General features: G+C 38.9%; 1 long non-coding RNA gene across 3 annotated transcripts; it reads right to left on the bottom strand.

Moving 5' to 3' along the window:
- Positions 1 to 13,271: 13,271 nt before the first annotated feature.
- LOC132955851 (uncharacterized) lies at positions 13,272 to 17,610 on the bottom strand. Of its 3 annotated transcripts, none has more exons than XR_009665954.1 (3): positions 17,474 to 17,610; positions 13,895 to 14,181; positions 13,272 to 13,623 (listed from the first exon to the last, which is right to left on the bottom strand). It is a non-coding gene; the product is annotated as an uncharacterized LOC132955851 (long non-coding RNA). The 3 variants fall into 3 exon arrangements; XR_009665956.1 differs by lacking the exon at positions 17,474 to 17,610 and adding an exon at positions 16,252 to 16,273; XR_009665955.1 differs by lacking the exon at positions 17,474 to 17,610 and adding an exon at positions 16,281 to 16,362 and having other exon boundaries at positions 13,273 to 13,623.
- Between the last annotated feature and the right edge of the window lie 4,217 nt (positions 17,611 to 21,827).

The raw sequence follows: 21,827 nt of genomic DNA, 5'->3' as shown, positions 1-21,827 counted from the left end.
ATTCATTAAAAATAAAAAATAAAGGTTGTTTTTGAAGCGGGCTGATATCACCTTACCTTGTGGCAGATGTGACAGGCATATACAAAAGTATAGAAATAATCAATCTTCTCTCTAATGGTCTTGTTTGCTTTGGTAGGTCATAAAGAGACATCAGCATTCATTTCAGTCTTTTTCATAAGCAGCTCAAAATTCCTCACAGGAGCTTTGATTAGGACTTTATTGACACTCATAGAATGATCATCATTTTAATATCTCCATGGAGAATTAATTACACAATGTATTTCTGCCGTATCTGCAGAGAGACAGCCGGTTTGCATTTAATCTGTCTCCAACAGTGATTTTATCACTCCAATCCAATTTTTTTACTTTCACTTTGTTTTGGCAGGGTATGCATACCTCTTGATCTCAAAGCAACTTCCCTGTTGGATTCATTTGCTCGTTATTACTTCCATGCCTCTGACCTCTGTTGGGAACAAGTTTGAGAGAAAACTTGGTCTGCAAAAAGTCTGAATCTTCAATTATTAATGTATCAGCCACTGCATGCAAAACATTTTCATCAGCCATCTCCCGACTCTGGTCATGGGTTTCATTTGCAGAGTAATCACGCACTGTGCTTTCAGGTGTGTACATATCTGTGTTTATTTGTAGAGTGGTTATTTAAGGATGCTCATATCCCAGTTGCGTGTCTTGTTATTCCTAAGCTTTAAAAACCCAAAGTAAAACACTTCACATTGAACGTTTGATTACAACTCTCTGGTTAGTCTCAAGAACCTGGCAATCCATACACTCATCAGTTTCTCTAGACACACTTTATACTTTGAAAACAGCGTAACCATGGTCAGGGTCGTGGCAATACCATTTGAATAGGAGAAAAAAAAACACATTAAATGACATATAATACTGAAGGTTGTTACACTCGAAGCCATATTCACTCAGAAGGAAAACATGAGCTTATCCAAGCGTTTCATATTCCTGTTAAACATTAGAAATAAGTGCTTCATTGATTCATGTTCTCTAGATAAATATATAGTATTAAGGATTTCTTTCCACATAAAGGAAGTAAAATTAAGAGAATTCATGGATAAAAATCACAAGTTATAATTCCTGTTTCATTATCCTTTCTTGACATGTTGTAAATAGAGTAGAGTGTGTTTGAAATGTTAACGCTTTATGTCCTGTTTTGTTTTTTTATCCACTGAGATTCTACAGAGGAATTTAGAGGGTAGTATTTATTATAGGCTACACCATGTTAATACATTTTCCATCCATACGCAGATCATGTGCGACCTGAACCATAGAGGCTTGTACTGAACGGACCACAGATGAAGCGTGATCCGTTTCACCACTACTAAATTGTCTCACTTCAAGGTCCTTTATTCATAGCTCTAAACATATCTAGATTTTCTTGTTTTTGGTATAATACAAAAATTTGAAAATCCATCTCTTGTGGAAAGTTCAATTACAAACTGCACTTTGCACTGAACAATTGAATACATCATGACTGAATCTGTGTTTGACAAAGAGGTATTTGACATATATTTTAACGTTAAAGTTCGCCCCTTATACCTTCTGTTAACATGGAGGAGGCGGGGTTAATGACATATACTCCAGCCAGTCAGCAGGGGGAGCACTACATTTTTTGGCTTTACTTCTTAGCAGCTCCTGTATGGCCCAAACTCAACAAAGCCACAAATAATAGAAAGCTTCTAGCTGCTTAATGGACCTTGGCATAAGCTTTGTTGTCATTTATGAATAAGGTAGTTTGTACTTCATGGAATTCCTTGCAAGGTATTCTAACTCTCCATGAATAATATCATAAAAGTTGAGTTATTGTACTGTAATGTTAACATCAATTACATGCTTTTATACCTAGTTTTTCCAGAACTTTCACTCAAAATAGCTTTAAAATTGGAGGTAACATTATAGCATGTTTGCAGAATGTGAGACTGTCTATAATTGCTGGAAAGCTTTTAGTGTGTCATATCTGATTTAATGGTCTATTAGGTTCTGCATATTCTGGGAGTCTTTATTTTTAGCCTCACAGTTACATAATGCCTTTAAATGGCCGTATCAGAAGACTAACAATGCCCAGTAACAAATGATTCTTCTGTAGAAGTAATAACCTTGGCTGGAGACTGCTGGGGAAATGAGAAATGGTGTACAAGAGTTCACAAAGTCCTCTCCCCTTTTCAAGATTGGAGTGTGTGAAACATATCCAAAAGTCCTTATTATGCCAAAGAAAACCCATCTAACAATCTAAAGTATGCGTAAAAACACTCCTTAAGAAACACAATTTCTGATTAATGTGAGTTTTTTAAATAATATTGAGATTATATAACAGCCAAATAAATCTGGGCCAAGCAATCATTTCCCTTCTTTTTAATCAAAATGAATCTTTCATATTGAATATCACAGGCAAACAGATTAAAAACAAGCAAAAACAAACAAACAAGCAATAAAAAAAGACTAATAAGCAATTTTAGCTGTTTTTGCCTGGAGCCCCTGAAGCTGCATGAATCAGATTTCACCTCAAGTGGAATTCATCTTCTGTTCAAGGAGTGTTGGACACACTCACCTCTGATGGCAATCTCTCTGATATTTACTTGGGAAATTAATTTTTGAACAGCTGGCCTCCATATCAAAAAACTCCAAACAAGTGATTTTTTAGAAGGGAATTTTCTCAACCAAAACGTCAAGTTGGTGCAATCTAGATGGGTTTTTGAATTACGCAGTATTATTTTAATGGCATGGTTTGATTTTGACGCTTCTCTTTTGACTTTCAAAGACACTAAATAGGTTTTATTTATGTCATTTTTAATGTAAGTTAAAGGTCAAGATTGTACTCATGTATATTGTAAGCATGTAAAGTCAATCAAAAAAGCGTGGGGTTTTGGTTGACTGTTTTTTGATTCTACATTTTATTATGAATATTCTTTTAAATATTGACCTTAATAACATTTGCTTCATGACACTTTATATACAGAGCAGGTCTAGACCATGCTCGTCATAATGTTTTTGGTCCATCATCACTCAACAGTAAGTCAAGCCTTGCATCAGTGAAAACTGAAGGAATCTCTCTTTTAACAGACATTTTGAGCAGGACCAATCTGATTGGTGTACAGCCATCTGCAACGACCGGATAGCAATGTTGCAGAAAGGCAGAGAGAGAACGATGTAGACAGACAGAGGGATGGATGAACGGATTGCAAACTGAAGGAAATGGGATATTCATATTCACGGACACATTTTTTACACTACCAGTCAAGACATGATGTCCCAATGGAATAACACAACTGACTGACTGTGTTTTGGTAAAAGCGTTCCCAACTAGACAAGTGGGATCCATAAAGAGACACTAATCATGAAATACATCATATTAGCTATAAAAACCAGAGTAATGACAATGCAAATATGACTTAAAAAATTGTCATTGTAGCAGCCAAGCAAGTCAACAGCAGCATACAGTCTGCATCTATGGACCACATGAACGTGCAAACTTTGCACTTCACTAGATTTGCTTCGGCTAACGCTGGAATTTCCACAAACCCAAACCACATATTACAGTGCGAGAAGAAAATGTCAACTTGTAGAGACATAATGGCGAAAAGACACATTTTCAGCCCTACCATTCACAGATTTTACAACTCACTTGTACAAAAAGCTGCAATCCACTGCTGTCAATGACAGCCTTCTATTACCAAGAACAAAGACGGCGACTGAAAACAGGTGGAAATGTCCACAGTGTTTTGCCAAAGTCAAGGTTTTCCTTTGAGACTTCATGGCTCTTTCAAGTCTCTTTATATGACGTTTGAGTGAAAGCACGTCTTACCTCATAGAATAAGCCTTGGGTGCCCTTTTTTATTGCCTCTTCTAATGACAGTGAATTATGCTGACAAAGTGAAGTGCTGTAAAGGCCGTCAGCCAAAAGACAAGACTTGTTAGAGTTTCAAGAAAATATCCGTAAAATGGTGGAAAAGTGTACGCTGAATCGTACTCCCACCATCCCTCAGGTTGAGGAACAAAGCCGGCTGTTAAAGTTCTGGTCTCGGATGTGAAAATGCGGTGAAAGCAGCCCAGCTTATCCTGCAGAGAGCAATTGTAACGCTAATGATACGGCGGGTGTGTTTCCTCTGTCTGGTCCAACTGAACGTCACTTGTTCTGAACAGGCTTTAGGGAAGCTGAGGATTACATCAGCTTTGTTTGTCTGCTGGAAGGGAAAAAATGCAACGTACAGAGACCTCGTTCTTGTAGTAATGCAGACAAGGGCATCTCCCAGAGCTTTCTGCCAAACAGACAGAAAAACAGCTGCTGACCTCCCTTTATATAGATTTTTCAGAACCTGTCCACGATGGTTTATTCGTCCTACATTTAATCACAGCAAGGGCGGGGTGGCCATCCAGGGGTTCGGAGGATTCCTAATCCATCGACCCATTCCAGGCCGAACCAACCGGGTGGTCATAGAGTTTCTGTTTTACAGTGTCTGATATCAGTAGTTGCTGTTATCGGGCGGCAGTCATGAGAGTAAGTCTGTCTTAGCGCAGACATCAACACAAAGCGGAACGCTGCCTGTGAAAATGGCTCAAATACTTTCAATATTGAGGGGGGATACGAGCGACCCCTACCAATTTGGACTGATCCCTGTTTGTTATTGACATGTGATTGGCTCAGTCCAAAAATGTAAGTGTTTGCAGGCATCTGAAGTTGTGAAACTTAACACAAGTGCTTGCACAAGATGAAGCCAAATGTGTAAAATTGGCCGATATTTTCAGAGCTGGAGGGTTTCCGTGGCCACGACACAGGCCGCTGATGATAAGGCCGAGCATCAGAGACACGACGGGTGGACGTATTGTGTGCAGACCTGACGCGGAAGCAATGGATTCTTTTTGAACTCTTCAATATGGAAAAATATATGAAGTAAATGCTTGTTTTCTTATTCAAGTATCAGCCAAAATGAATTCATTATGAGGGCATTGTGGCACACCTGAGACATGTCAGCCTGGCAAAGGAAAGGATTGGCTCGTAACCTACTTTAAAACTGGGATACTAGTCGTTTCCCCATGTACCCAGTCTAAAGTTAATCTAAGCTCACAATCTCCCAAATAGCGCTGAATAAAAGATAGTTCAAAGGAGGAGATAACTAACAAAGATATCATTTCCTGTATCTGGGTCACATTGCCTCTAACCCACTTTATCAAGAAAACTAACGGCAGAATTTCAATACGCCAAAACTGTAGGAGTGAATTTGACATGATGTGGCAGATTCTTTGCCCCATTGTCACCACTGTAAATATTTGACAAGACAAGCCACATTTTCTTCCTGATATGGCGATTCTCCAACAGGCAAATAAATAAACCTTCTTTCAAACCTGTTTTGATTTTGATGATATCTGGCAACCGATTAACCACCATTGCTGCTGACTTCTCTTTCCAACAAGATGCATCATATTGTGAAGCCAGTATCGTTATACATATCGTATTGTGAGTTGAGTGTTTTGTGATATCCATTTTCCAAAGATTTGGCAACAGGAGGTGAATACCGTTTTCTTCCACTGATGTAGCTTGTAAGGCATCAACTTTGCTCTGGAATATTTTTGGCTTCAGAGTTCATGGAAATTGTGTTGAAAGTGACATTGATCCTCTCAGCTGACTTCACAGATGCTTTGATGAAATAATTTAATTTGCACATGCATTGGTACCCCAAACAGGCTCAGCTGGCTACCGACAAATGCAAAGGGAATGGGCACCATGATACGTTTAAGGTGAACAAATAATCAAGGAAATGTATGTAAAATACCACATGGACATGGAGACATGCAAAAAAAAAGATCCTGGCATAACCTCTTATATTGCTTTAAATGGACCAGACAATTTATTTCAATCCTGACTGTTTGAAATAATGACTTACACTGGGAAAGATTTTCAAAGTCAATGAAGACTGCATCGTCATAGTTTTCATATTGCCTCTCTTTATTCAAACAAAGGCTTACCCAGCTCATATTGATTTTACCCTGATTCCCTAAATTACAGAACCAACTACAACAAAAAGCTCTTGTTCACAATGATGGCAATTGCTAATAAGTGTTTGCGTTAAAACCCTTAAACAAAAGGGCCAAAGCATGGTTTGCCTCAGGGCTGTAATCAAGCCCAACAAAAGGTGAGCGGCTTCCATACATAATCTCTTCAAGTGTGCATCATGTGTATTTGAAATGCATCAGAGCGTCCCATCCATCTGAGTTTTAAGATGTCTCTATGGAGATGATTGACGACGGTAAAGAGCCGCTCTGAAGAGAGGCCCCGGGTGAACAGATGAGATCACAAATCTCATCTCTTTCTCTGTCTCATTCCCCCTCTCATGCCTTCCCTTCTGTCTCCCCCTTACTTTCTCTCTACAACACACACACAAACAGGGAATATACAAACATTTTCATCACTTCCCCCCCCCCCCCCCCTTTCATTTTCATGGTGGCAGTAAAAGGTGTAGGGGAAAAAAACATGTTTAAGAGGAGGTCCCAGACAGAGTCTAGACAAGTGTTCAAGGTTTCTGGGTAAATTCAATCGTGGGAAAGGGGTTCTGCTTAAATTAGGAGTTTGGATATTTCAAGGTTCACATTAATTACACCAGAATTTGTAGGTGTATGGTGTAATATTTCCCTAAAAACTTAGAGAAAATTTAATTCACTCATCCAACACTTTTGGTTTGGACAATAATTTGATAATAATTTGAGTTTAAATCAAATGGCTTTCCTAAAAAGTTACAACCCTCCTCCTTGATAAAAAATTCCGCCAGTTGTAGTCCTGAGTGCAGGACGTACAAGCTAGCTAACGGGTTGACATCCCAAGCTTGCCTACTGTTTAGGTTTACTTGCATTTTCCTGCCTTTTGTCCTTGAGATTAAATCCCTCCAAGTTTTTACCAATAACAAATATTAAACATGTCCTAACTAAATACATTGAGCAATGACTTTCTAAAAACGGAGTGAAGTCAAACTCACTCTGGGTTTGTTGTTCTGAGATCTGTGTTAACACTGACAGGACAACGCTTGTTAGGTGGGGGTTATTTCTGTAGTAGATGGACAATTATGAAATCGTGAAACAGACTGTGGATCATCTTAGATTTATTCATCCATGGTCAGACAACACAGAAACACAACACACATGGCTGACAAAGTGCAGACCATCGCTGACCCATGCAGACCAAGATCTCACAATCATTGACAGTCACTGGCAAAGTGGCCATCATGGGCAAAATGGCAAAATGGCCAAGTCTTCATCACGCAGTGTGGCTTATATTCTGCTAGAAGGTACAGCCCACAAATTCCTTTCCATTTGGGTGCATCACTATAAAACAACAAAGATGACATGACACTGATTTGTATACGTAACAGATGTAGACTCTTTGTCTAGCAAACAGTTGCTGACAACATATGGTTGGCTCCTATCCAAACATAGATCTGCTACAATTTACATGTTTCACCATGTAAGGTTACAGCTTCACAGACCCGAAAGAAGAATTACCCTAAGATGGTTGACACAATTTAAAGATATGTCCACAAAATTATCAAGATGAATGAATCCATGAAAATACGTACTAACAACGCTTTAATCAGCTTGTTTGTGAACCCTTTCTCTCCTTAGCCCTGCTACCATGTGGGGGAAGGGCTTTGGTCTAACTGGTTCTACAATGCATCATTGACTGTACATCTACTCTGAAAGTTGCACGTTATACCTTTACAGCCCTCCCCAGCATTCTGTTTATCAGGGAACCTGTTAATACGCGGAATCAAATTGCACTATGGTAGCTTTACGGTGGCAGGCAGGTTGCACTTTTAAGATCTATAATAGTGGGAATAATGGTTAAAAGGCTTTTTAAATAATATGGCATGTAATTCCTTTCCTCAAGAGAGAGACCAGGTCAATAAGTGCTTATTGATTCCGTGCTTCTCATCTCTGAAAACAGATGGTAATTTGGGGTTTCATGGGAAGGTGAACTGGGAGTCAGTCCAAAAATGGTTGTGGAGTTGTTGTGTGCAAGTGTTGAGAGACATATGCTTTTAAAGACAGGGATTGCCACAAGCTGGATTCAGGGCCATTTTTATTACCAATCTCCATGAATTACAATGATTTAGCATTTCTAAAACACTTCATTATCTTGGCACCGGACCATGACCAGAAGCTATGAAGAACATTGATCCAACTAAAATATCATGTCCCTCTCTCAGATCACTCTATTAGTTGAATGACCCATCAGTTCAGCATTTATAGAACAAATTGTGTTGAGTCTGGCTTTGGGCCAAGTCAATCACAGGCAGAGCTGGCTGTTTGTCTTGGCAAAAATAAATAATTAGTCAAACTTAGAACAGCACAGTTTCTTTTCCCTAAACCTGAAAAGCAGGTTTTCAGCTAACCCGCTAGCTATTTGCTCACCTGATTGAGCTTCAAACATTCTTTCTTTGTCTCCTTCTGGGTTGGAAATGGGGCAGGTAGGTGTGTTACACCTCCTGATTTGGCACATTAAGCCTTATGAGGAATAGAGCAGGGAGGTGTCGATAGCTTGGAGCAGAAGCAACAGATGGACCTGGCATCGTGGGTGAGGGCAGCAGTTTGTTCACAACAGGAGCAGCTTCAAATCCTGATCAAGCTCAGTGTGTATTTCTTCTTGTTGAAGTGGATTTGGTTTTCCTTTTACACGGGCCATGCTGCCCCTTAGAGGGGGGTCACCTGTTGATAAAATACCCACAACGACACAAATTATATTTCTCCTTTTTTCTACCTTTTCTTGGCATTCAAAGCTCAGTTTCTTTATACCAATTTAATATTTGTGTTTAGAAAACTGGCATCCATAACTGATTTGTATGTGGTGTGTGCATTTGCACGTTTGCTCCACTCCCAAAAACCTGTAAAGCATTCAATCTGCAGCAATATCAGGGAAAAAAGGTTGAGCTGTTTTGGACAGTACTGAATTACTCAGTACAGTAACAAAGCAAGCTAACTACCTAGTAGCTAGCTAGTTAGAAGCTTTGAGCTTAATTTAATAGAATCAGGCAACAGAAACCGGCAGTTTCCTATTGCTCAGAAGACAAAAGCAGAGAATGGATCATGTAAATAGAAAAATATGCCCAGTTCTATGTTTGTTTCTGCAACAAAAAAAAAATGGAATTGTTACATATTGTAGCCTTAGCTTTGTTGCTATCAAGCAGCTTCATTTTTGGGGTTGCCGGTTCAAGGCAGAACAATCACGCCCCTGTAATGTCTCTCTTTAAGTAAATGACATGGAGGCATGATGTCGGGACAGAGTTGCACCATCAGAGTTGGCGGTGTTAGAGGTGTAACGGGTGGAGGGTGAGTCAGGAAGTGAGTCAGGATAACTGTCAAATGTCAGCGCCGGCAGGATGGAACAGATCTCTTTGGCTGTCCAGGCCTGAGTGAGTGTGTGTGTGTGTTTATGGGAAGCTCCAGCTGTGTGTGTCCACACGCTGATTCTGCAACACCACAACGGAATTTAAAATCACACAATGCGACACCAATACTACTACGCTGCTGCAGGTGGAATGTTAAATTAAAGAGGTGGAATGACAGCGGGGCTTTTTTACTCACTCTGAAAAGGGCCAATATAAAGAAAGCTTGGCTTGGACCATTCATGGAGCTGAACTGAAAGCTATTACATTTCCAATAAGGATAACTCAAAAGAGGAAGAGTTAATAGAGTGACTAATAGATTGTAAGTTGTGAGATTTATTTGTGAGTAAGAATACTGTTTCTACTATATTATATCATTTGTCTTCTGTTACTTTTCCATTGATGGCCATTACAAATTATGAGAGTTTAAAATAAATGTGAAGTATAACATGACATACATTTCTGACCTCAAAGAAACGTGACCTTTACTTAAGTGTTGTCTGTCACTAAATCTGATAACAATCTGAGGAACCCACACACATGCTGTTTCACTGCTGCTTCTACAACCACGAGGCCCCTCAAAGAATGTCGTTTGTCCCCATTCATCTCACACACTGCTTCCACTTTAACATATTGGCATTTCTGAGGTGCTTGGCGGTAATTGTCAGCCACATGGCGGCTCCTCGTTTGTTTCACTGACATTTTGCCTTTGGTTGATTGTGTATTTAACGCGGGAGGGAAAGCAAAATTAATTGGAGAGGAGCCCTAATCTGTCTGCTTGAAATGTCACCCCTGTGTTGTGATGCACGCTGACACAGCGCCACGCTAGAGGCCGGGACAGAAGAGGAAGAGAATCAGAGGTATGCGAGGGTAAAAGGGAAATAAAAAAGGAAATGAAATAATGAAATGCAGAAGGGGATGATCAGCGACATATAAATCATTCTCAGGAATCAATGATCCTCAAAGGATCCATCCTGGGTGAAATGGTTTGGATTTTCTCTTGTGTATTGGAGCTCTCCGGATAAAAACAAATATGTAAGATGGTTTTTTTGAAGTTTCACTGCTACTTCAGACAGTATGAAATGGGATTTGTCTACTCAGGCAGGTCTGTAATACTGTACGTGTGGAGCAGCGTTAAAGTTTGCATGCAGGCATAAGAAGCAATGTACAAGATGATCAAAGCATGACTATACGGCATCCTGGAGTTCCTTGTCAGACTCTATCCACAGAGTAATTTTCAAAATGTCACTTCTTCCTCAGGGGTGCCCCGGAGAAATATGGGGGACTAAGAACAATTTCTAGATTTCTGCGCTTACTTTCCTTTCCCTTGAATATCTGTGAGAAAAAATAGATGTTGGTTTCAACAATTTCAATTTGATGCTATTGTGGTAGTTTTACTCAATATGCTAAATCTTCAAAGGCATTTTTTTCGTGCAGATTTCAGCCAGCAAACCTTTTTTAAATTAGAAACTATAAGCTATACAATTATAGAAACACCTTAAAATTAATCTGACAAAATGTGTGGGTGGAAAGAACACAAACCTCCCAATGTTGAATACAGCAAGAGCTGGAAATTTAACCAGGACAATATGAAAGTGCAAAAAACTGCAGTTCCTTGAGAGTCCACTTGGGGCTAGGTGCAAAAGTCTAAAGAATCCCAAATAGGTCCCATGTAAAAAGCCCTTTTTTTTACAGCAGAAATAAAAGTTTATAGAAAAAAAATTGGTATCAATACCAATTGGTTTTTAGCGGCACACACCGAAGAGGCAGGGATTTTCTTTATAACTCATCTTTGTTGATTCTATGAAGCCTAAGTAGTACGATGCATTATAAGGGGCGAGTTTGAGTTGGCTGACAGTTGGAAGTGTTGCAGCTGTTTGCCAGTAGGTTTAAGACCCATCTCTACCTCTTTACCTGTTCTACGTTCATCAATAGTTCATAGCATTTTCAACATGGCGACCACTATTGGTGGGCTTCATATTAGAATTAGAATTTATACTTTATTGATCCCGCGAGGGGAAATTCGTTTTTACACTCTGTCTAGTAAACATGCTACACAAACATGAACTGAAATACACACACATGCACAAACAGGATCCTGTGGACATGCACTAATGGAGAGGTCTCAGAGTGAGGGGGCTGCCCATGGCGGGCGCTCCTGAGCTTGTGGGGGGGGGGGGGGGGGGTTAGGTGCTTTGGTGCTTTGCTCAAGGGCACCTCGGCAGTGCTCAGGAAGTGGCCTGGCACCTCTCCAGCTACCAGACCAATTTCCGGACTTGGTCCGTGCCGGGACCTGAACTGGCGACCTTCCGATTCCCAACCCAAGTCCCTACAGACTGAGCTACTGCCGCCCACACATTGCCTCTTCAGAAACCAATTGGTGACATCACTAAGACTATGTCTAGCTTTATACAGTCTTATGTTTTAAAGCTAGTTCTTATAGTTTATTTTAGGGGGTTAGGGTTGGAGGGGTTGGAGTGAGAAACTGCAGTTCTTTGTTCCTAGAAAAATGTTATTGGCACATATGTCAAAACCAACCATTTACATTGTAACAATGTCTCACCTGTTCAAAAGTCCCCACCACAGAGTTTCCTGCTCCTGCCCACCACCTGACCTAGTTACAGTACCTCACATTTCTATTGATGATCTGCTACATCGTCTGTGTTGTGTTCCAATTCTCTTCTTGTCTGCCTATTTTTCTATGCTTGAGACCTTGTGAAGAAATACTTAAACTCTGCGTTCATTGCCCATCAAGTCTTCTCAACAGACCTCCTTTACTGAACTGAATCCAATTATTGTAACACTTCAGATTTTCTTCTTCATCTTTTTCATTGGCATTCTCAACCATGATTGTTACATGAATCATGTCCCCTCATACATCTGGTCGTACACAAAATGCCCTTTTGTTCTTTAAACCCTTGTACATCAAGCAGAAAAACAAAACAGTTACCATAGCACAAAGAGGTTAAGTGGCTTTTATTTAATCATGTACCAGCGTGTTATTTCTGCCTTTAACATTTTGTATGGTCAAGTTCCATTATGTAATAGTGTTGTTGTACCTTATTCATAATCACATAGGGAGGACTAAGACCCCAATACCACTAAGCACCCAAGGGTCAGACAAAAGGCTGTTTCCACCAAAATGACTAAGTTCTTTCAGTCCCAGGAGCTTTTTTTTTCAAGGGACAAAAGGTGTTTCCAGTTTCCATTGTTGACCTTATTTTAGAATTGTTTATCATTTGTCATTTATTTTTCACTGTAATCTGGATATCTAGACACTAACACAACTTTAGAAAAATATGTTTCTCTTGTGTCACTGCTAAAAGTTTCCATGCATCTTGGGCGGTGATCTTTTTTCTCACTCTTATTGCTTTCTTGTTGATCCCACTTTTAAAATGTGCCCTATAATCCTGCATCTGTACTCTCAGGAACTTTTAACAACCTGCTTCTGCTCATTTTTCTTTTTTTTTTTCCAGGTATGCAGATGCCAGTATTGAACCTTAATACCAACACTGAGCCTTAAATCTCAGTACAACTGCAATTTGAGCAATAGGTGCGAATTAGTTTCTCTCACATTCCATAGGCACAAGATTTCTTTCAATCATGCCTTCTTTCCTCAATGGCTCAATCTCTGCCCTCCACCCACGCTCCATCTCTTTGGACAACATGCGAGACATGTTCTTACGTGAGCTTGACATCAAAGACCTGATGTTCAAATGATGGGTGAACAATTATCTCCAATAAATCCTGGTGTAAAGCATCCCCTTGACCCTCACTTTGGCAACCACAGATCCAACATATATTTAATGGGAGAATGTGGAGGATAAACTGTATTAAAAATACTTTCAGACATTGTCAAATCCATTTCTTTATTTGTGTAAAATCACTTCGTTTTTTTTTTTACATCATTAAACACCTCTTAGTATATATTTTTTTAACAATAATAAATTTAGACTGGCTACATACTGTAGCAATTTTAGCGGTCAATAGGCTCCAAAATGAACCTCTTTGCAAAGACATGCAGATAAAAGTTACAGTCCTTCATATTGATCGCCAAAGTTTGTTTTATGTACAAAATACAGACAGTTCATTTGTTTATCTCACATACATAAACATGAAAAAAGAGACTTAGAGAGAACTTCAGGGGCAAATCCGAATGAGAATTACTGGAGGTTGCTGAGAATCACCACGGCCGGTAAAAGCAGGTCCTGAAATCCAACGTTGGGTTCTAGAATTGGAAAAGAGGAAAAAATAATAATGTTAAAAAATTGTCTCTCGCTGATAGTGATATTCATGCTTCTGTGGATGTTATTTAAGTTGAATTCTCAGAAGAAACACACAATTTAACACATTTTCACCTTGTATATAAAAAGGGTTATGCATCTGTGTTCGCATGGATTCACACTTTTCTAAACAGGGCATTATTTTTTGCCATTTAGCAATTTATGAAAAAGCAATCATAGTGTTAGGAATTTGAGCTGATAGCCTCTGAGACTTACATATCCACATGCGGATGCACATCCCACAGAAGGAGATGACGCTTGAGATCTGAAGGCACCGGGCGCACTCCCCGCTCATCAGACAGTCCCTTGTCTTTAAGCAGCATGTGGGACACTTGCTCCCCGAGCTTTCACCTTTCTGCTCCTCTTCATGTTTCCGAGGCTGGCTTTGTACCGTGTCAGGGTGCTTTTCATCCCACTCCTCGCTCTCACCTTTTCCCATGTTGCTTGGGCGTTTTTTTTGACAAAAAGCAGGATATAATGGTTGGGGGCCAGGGGGATTAGATCTGTGGAAAAAAAGGCAGGATTGTAAACATTGTACAGTATATATGCCAGATATGAGCTACATTTCACAGAAAGGAACTTGAGCATTATTGTGTGCTGAATCCAACACTCTAAGACTTCACAATACAGACTGTGCTTACAACAACAACATCCAGTATCCAATGTCCTAATGCTTTGCTTTTGTTTTGTTTGGTGAGACTTGGCAGCTCCTGCTGTGTCAGTGAATGCTGTGATTCATCCTTTCTGAACTTTACTTTCCAGGGCGTGTGTTTTTTTATTTAATAACCTAGATAAGGTAATAGCCTTACTTCAGTTTTAGGAATGTCTGCAACTACCCAGGTAACATTCCTGCCTCAGTGCAAAAAGTAAATGGCATTTTAAAACAAAAGAGAAAATACCATAACACAAACAATTTGCATAATCCAAAACATAATGTCCTTTAGTATTTAATTGATGATTTGGATCGTCAGTCCACTTTCATTTTCCACAGCATGTGTGCACTTTTATTTTTGTGCCGTTGTTCAGCAAAAGCATGGCAGGCAGTTAAACCCCACAAACAAGGTCTCTATAAAAGGCTACACATTCACAATTTTTACAGGATAGCAAATGATCCAGATTGAAACCCTGAATTGCTGTTTTGGAGGAACAGTTGTCAACTATTGAAATAATCACAAACTATTATGATAAATACCGGGTTTTAGTCATTCTATTTAATAAAAAAAGAAAAAAGTATGTGGTTTCTTTACTCCTCTAAGAGAGTAACTGAACTTCTTTGAGTTTTGGACAAAGCAAGGCTTTTGAGGATGTCATCTTGTGCTTTGGGAAACGCTCATCGACATTTCTTAGTATCTTATGACACTTTCTAGACCACACAATTAATTAATGGAGAAAATAATTGACAGATTTAACAGCAATGAAAATTTTAATTTAAAGCCTTACATGCAGGTTGGCTTTAAGGTAGGACCCTCCATAGGTCGATTTGTCCCTCTTAAATAAGCCTATCCATTGATAAAAAATACTAAATAAAGTATTTCCACTTTTAAAAAGTAGTGTTTCTCTGATGCTCTTTTGCAGGCAAAGGGTATAAGAAGCAGCTAGCTATTGCAAATGTTGCTCGCTTGTACGTGCTAGCTTGTATTTAGGTGGTCATTTATTTTATTTATTAGAGTGGTAGTTTTTGCAGAGGTCTCGTCCCCTCTAAAACAAATGGACCCATGGACTAAAACTAGTACTGATAAGCTGCTTCATGTAACTATCAGTGATTTTCTGATGCTCTTTAGCTGACATGAGCAGTAAGTTGTTAGCTTGTTTGCTATGCTAGCCTTGTGTGAAGGTGAGGATATCCGTGCTGTTTATCGCTAACATCATTACAACAACATTTTAACTAGAACTGAATAATGCGGAGGGTCTCCTCGTTTCCAAAACGAACAGTTCTGGGTATTTGAACTGGTAAAATAGAATGAAGAGTTTATTGTGTTTCTTCAACTCTTTTCAGCAAACAAATAAGTCAGAAGACACTAACTGATTTACTGCTAGCTTAAGAGTAGCTTGAATTATCGGTAAGAACTCCTAAACTTTGAAGTCCTCCTAATGGACTTCTAAACTCCACTGGATGGACATACTGGCCAATAATTACGTTGGAAATGTCAGACAGAACCACAAATATTTCTATATGCACTTTGGGAATGCAAACCCATTTTGGGACAAAGTTGTAGCACACGTAGGTAAGGGGTTGGGTATGACAATACCTCGATCACCAAGGCTTTGCCTATTAGGGGATCAAACCAAATTGACAAAAGTATCAAAATATGACCTTGTTGTGATAAATGTAGGGGTCGTAATGATCCGTCCGAATGATCCTTGGATTATGGAATAGTACGCCCCTCCTCCTCCCCCACAATTTAAGCAACGGATGGAATTTACGTCAGAAATAGTGTCTTACGAAAAAGTGTTAGCCAGAATCAATAATGAAGATGAGAATTTCCAGAGATTATGGGGTAGCTTTTTTGCTTATACATGTAGCTCCATTTGTGCATTGTAATGATACAAATGTACTACTGTGGTTACTCAACTGTTGTTTTGGTTCCAATATTGTACTCACTTGTTATGGAGGCTTTGGAGATATTATTGGACAACAACAATGCCGTCTGTTTGTTTGTTGAATGTTAAAATAAGAAGAAGAATAAAAAGTTGAATAACAAAATATATAGAAAAATAAAAAGTTGAATAACAAAATATATAGAAATTGACATTTAAACAGATAAAAACTCAGATTAAAGCACTTTCATGTCAAATCTGTATACTGTTGGAGTATGTCACAGGCTGTATGTTATGTGTTTTTGGACACAGTCCCTCTCATGGTCATTTATGCTGCCCACTTTAGCTCACTAGTACCAAACTCAGATCCTAACTCAAGTGAAATAATAATAAAGGTGTGACGTGATTTGAAACATTAAGGAAGTAACTGTTGGATATGTGAGAATCTCTGGCTAACTGCAGAGCTAATGGAAAACAACTGAAAACAATATTTCTTCTAGTAAAACATGTGAGTTGACATAGTACTCTGGTGTCACACTGACCTTAAAAAATAAAACACAAACTGTAGGCTTGATAGTGAGCAGCAAATATAATTAAAACAATTTAAGGTTAAGTGCTGCCATAGTTAACAGTTTTTTTTTCCAGCAACTGTAACCTGCTGAAGCAGTGTGAATACAATGTCTTCTTTCAGATACATCTGAATATCTATCACTCCTTTTAAACAAAAGCGCAAAGAACATATTAGATGTACAACTGCTAAGTTTCATTAAAGAGAAATCATCTTCCACCAGAGTGAATCATTAACGCTGCAGTCTAAACTTTAGTCCCTTTACGAGCGCTTTATTGAGTGAAGGCACATTGATTTGACAGATTAACGATTCTTCTACAGCAGTGATCATTTCTCATGCCAGGATCTGAGCCCCCCCCCCCCCCCCCTGTTTTAAGTGTCAGATACAATCACTCCCTTCAGACATTATCAGATATTAAGTGATAACCCTGATGGTGGAATAACATCATATCTTTGCCATCTGGTGGCTCCGCATTTATAACCATCGACAGTAAATTAGATTGCTGGCATCTGCAGGGAACACTGGCATTTTTGGGCGCACCTTTCCATCTCATTCTGCTTTCAGAACTGTATTGGTTTTCAATCATACGTAATGAAATTCCATCAGGCCCTTTGGCATGGAAAGCGACTGGGAAAGGAAGTTATAGACAGTCATTAAGAGAAGAAAAAAAAAGAGTAATGGGTCTTACCTTTTTTCCTCTCTGTCGGTTCAAATCTTTTATTTTTATAGAGTAGACTTTTACTTAAAGTAGAGCAGTGCCTCCCACCTCTTCAGTCACAGACACTCACAACGTTCTGAACAACAAGAGCGTCAGCCTCAGCCATATGAACGGAGCAGGTGTGTATTCAGGTTAAACTGGTTTGACAAAGTGGACTGCTCTGACAAGAATGAGTTTCAACTTACAAGCTATTCAAATTTTGCTGAGCTAGAGGATGAACATGCAAAATACAAATGTAAACAAAAAGTTTGAGAAAAATAACTGTAATTCCAGGTCCCCCAAAGATGATTGACAGTAAGGGCTCAAAGAAGCTGCTATAAGAAAGCATTTTCCAAAAGCTGCTCATTTTTTCCCCGTGCAAACACAGCTGTTAAACAACTTAATATATCTTTTAATTATGATCTCTTGAGAAACGCATAAATTATTATATTTTTATACAGCAGCAGTGTTTTTGAATCACACCTTAGCTTTCAAGGGAACCACATTTACCGGCATACATTAATGTGGCCAAAAATATACATCTAATTAAAACTGAAACAAATGAGTCAAAAACAATGAAAACAAAAACAACTTTTAAAAGTAGCAGAGGCATGGTTTGCAAAGACACACTGTCCCAAAGACATTGTGGGTAACATAATGCTACTTGGAGGAAAAAAAAGCAACCTAACATGAGGATCAGCAAACATTTCAGTGTTTTCCCTGAAACAGGAAATGCAGGTTTAAATCCCCAAAGATGCCCTACATAATACTTTTTAAGGGTCTTATCTCCCTTCCAGTAAAGCCAAACTCTATATAACTCCCAATAATGTATTTAGGGTTGTAGATTAAGATGTAGGACTGTGTATCTTCACTGGTCTCACCATTTGATTTGGTTAGGATTCTCTTGTCAAAGATTCGATATCATGATGCATGAGGCGTCCTCAATAGTGTATATTACTGCACATGGCTACTTTCCATCAATGAAGTCAAGCAGTCAGATACATTTAAAATCAATGTCAACATAAATACCTTTACATTGTAAAACCAAAACAAATAAATTGTATAGGTTTAGTCGGACCGTTCTACAAGCGATGTACCGGGGTGGGATTTTTTATTTTTTTTTCAACATGCCGCTGTGGCTGGTGAATTCAAATACCCTTTCCTCTCAAACAAGCCTGTGCCAAAGGCAACTAAGCTAATTTGTGTGAATTAGTTTAGTAACCGTATTTACAGGTGGTCCTTTGACCACGAGTCACCGCCACAGTCAGCTTCTTTAAAACATCTTACACATCTTATGACAGCAAGATATCACGTTAAACTCACCCTCAGGCCTCAGCAGATGGACTTGCTGAATTGGAGATGCTAATCTGTGCTCCATGGTCTCAAGTGATACAGAGCCAAGCCATTTCAGCACAAAGCCTATTACAGTGACACTTGCTCTGACACAAGAAGGAGGCGGAGCCCTGTGGTCAGTGAACTTGCAGGACCACCTGGCTCTGTTCTCAAAGTCAGAGCGAGACAAGCAGAGGACCAGGATACAATCAACATTGTCCTCTGTCAAGAATCATTGCTACTCAACTTTTATTCAACCGTCACCGTTGGCAATAGGTTGAGTAAATTCACCCGATACTGCACAGAAACACCGGCAATTGGCGGGTGACAGATGGTAATTTCCAACCCTGGTCTGTAGCCTATGCATCGATTTTGTTCTGTCACTGCATCGGTGAAGAATCGCCCAGGTCCCCATTGCGATGTATCGTAGACATGGTTCATTTTAAAGCCCCTTGTGAGGAACTTTCAGTTTGTGTCGAGTTTGGCGCCCCCCTGTGGACAAAGAGGTACCTCTAATTTCCTCTCTGTTCTTATCCTTTGTAGTTTTCCTACATTTGTAGTTGTTTGAGGCAAAAAACACATCCTGCTGTTTTTTAAGCAATCAGTCACTCGCCGTGTTCCCTTGCTATGAAAATCTAAGAAATGCTTCTTCTGCAGCATGCTGTTGCTCATTTCATTTAACACCTACCATGTGGCAGTGGTTACAAGTACTAAACATTACTAAATCAAAATGATCTTGTCACTGATGGTCTTGCATGGCTCTGTAGGTCATAAGAGGCATCAGTATTAATTTTACTCTATTTCCCATCCAGCAAAAAAAATCCTCACAGCAGCTTTAAGTCACAGTATTGCTGGTCTGTTGTGTTTTTTTTTCATGGAGGGTTGGACGGACAAATTAAAAGATTGATAACCTGAACTGATGCCTGATGTAGAATGAAATTTCAGCATCTCATCTGCATAATTCTTTCAATTAATTCATCTCCACACAGTTGTATTGTCTGTTAATAGCCAATAACTAATATATCTCCCAGCTGTGTGATGGAACATGTTCAAAAAGTGTGTTGACAACGAAGCCGTAAAAAATGCAATCAAGTTTTCATAAATGATTACGGGGAATAATTAATTGATTTGACAGCACATTTCATTACACGATGAACAATGATGAATGGAGAAAAGCAATTTAGGACGGCAATTAAAGCACAAACAATTTGAATACTTTCAAAGAACTGCATTCCATTAATAATCAGAATTACTCACTGATCTCCTTATTATCTATAAAAGTAACAATGTTAGAAGCACAGACATCTATTAGTTCTGTCGGAACAATGAAGTTAAGTTGGTAAATGGTGTGTTGAATGGAAGAGTGTGTTGGTGTGTGTTTGTGTGTCTAAGGGGCATACTGGCAACAATGGCCCAAGATGTTTTTTTTCTCCTTTTGTGATGATAATAATGGTCATTCTTCCCTCCAAGGTCTTACAATTGTGCTAAGTAGACCAATAATATACTGTGACAACATTACTGTCAATTCAGTTTTTTCCAATTATTTCCAATCGCCTTTTCTAGATGATAGTTGTCTTTCAATATCAATTAGTCATAATTTTGTCAAACACAACAGCTTTGAATAAAAAACTTTTGGAGGAGATAGGACTGGGCGATATATCTATGTTTTTAAAATATATCAATATATTTTCAAACAAGATATAGGGTAAGACAATATCATGTATATGGATATAGTTTATGTTGCATTAAAATAACATTATACCTGTCTTGTAGAGCCTCCAGTTTGTCATTTTTCATGTCCAAGAAATGTGACATTGTGCAGCCGACTGTTAATAAAAAACATTTGGCGTTTAGCCCATGTGGATTTGACTTAGAATTATTTTGGTTTTAGTATTTCTTAATAGGAAAAAAAGTATATATTTTTATATATAGTATCACCATTCAGATAAACAATATTGAGATATAAGTTTTGGTCCATATTTCCCAGCCCTAGGAGGAGATAATATAAATAAAAACCTTCTCCAAATGACCATTTAAAGTAACTGTAAAGCTCCTGGGAAGAGCTTTGTTGATATTGGCTCCCTCTGTGGACTGAGCAGTATCTCTTATCCCTTTGCTGATTTTGTCCACAGCGCTTGTAAGTTATGTTTTTTTTTTTTTTTTTTCAACAAAAACCTCATCCTGCTGTCTTTGACAGTGAAATGTATCACTTATTGTGAATCGTTTCCTTGTAAAATGCAAATAAAAGGCTATTCAGGCAGTGTGTAGTTAATCACTGTGTCTGACACCCTACCCCTTTGTTCGTATTCAGGCATTTAAAGTAACTATTAAGAAACCATTAATCTCGTCCCTAATGGTTTTGTTTGCTGTTGTAGTTCATAAATTAAATGGTAAATGGACTTGCGCTTGTATTTTGTAGTCTTCTGACTACTCCAAGTGCTTTTACGATGCAGGTCACACCTACCCATTCTCACCCATTCCAACACTGATGGCTTTCTATGCAGTGACCATCAGTAATAAGTAACCACATTCATCAAATTCATTTGCACAGACGAAACAGCGGGAGCAACTTGCGGTTAAGTGGCTTGACCAAGGACACATCGGACATGTGGCTGCAGGAGCTGGGGATCTAACTCCCGACCTTTCAGTTAAGAGACAACTGACTCTACCCACTGAACCACAGCCGCCCTAAGAAGGAGACATAAATATTATTTTCCCTCTGTTTCACAACCAGTTTAAAACTAAACTCAACTATAACAGGGGCATGTTTCATGACCCACAGGGTTTTTTTTTTTTTGATTAAGCTAGGTCCACTTAAGATGCAGGTTAGGGTAAAGACAAGATACAAATGCAATCAACTCTCAGTAGTTAGCTGCACAGGGAATTGGCTTCTTTAAGTAAAATGTAGGCTCTGTGTTGCACAAATGCAACATTGACCAATCACTGTATAAAATGTGTCAATGCTAAATGATACAGATACTAGATTGCTCATCAAGAAGACATTCTACAATTC

Source organism: Labrus mixtus, chromosome 21 (assembly GCF_963584025.1).
Source record: "Labrus mixtus chromosome 21, fLabMix1.1, whole genome shotgun sequence".
Taxonomy (NCBI): Eukaryota; Metazoa; Chordata; class Actinopteri; order Labriformes; family Labridae; genus Labrus; species Labrus mixtus.
The sequence above is the reverse complement of the archived record's forward strand: the minus strand, read 5'-3'. Positions and strand labels throughout refer to the sequence as shown.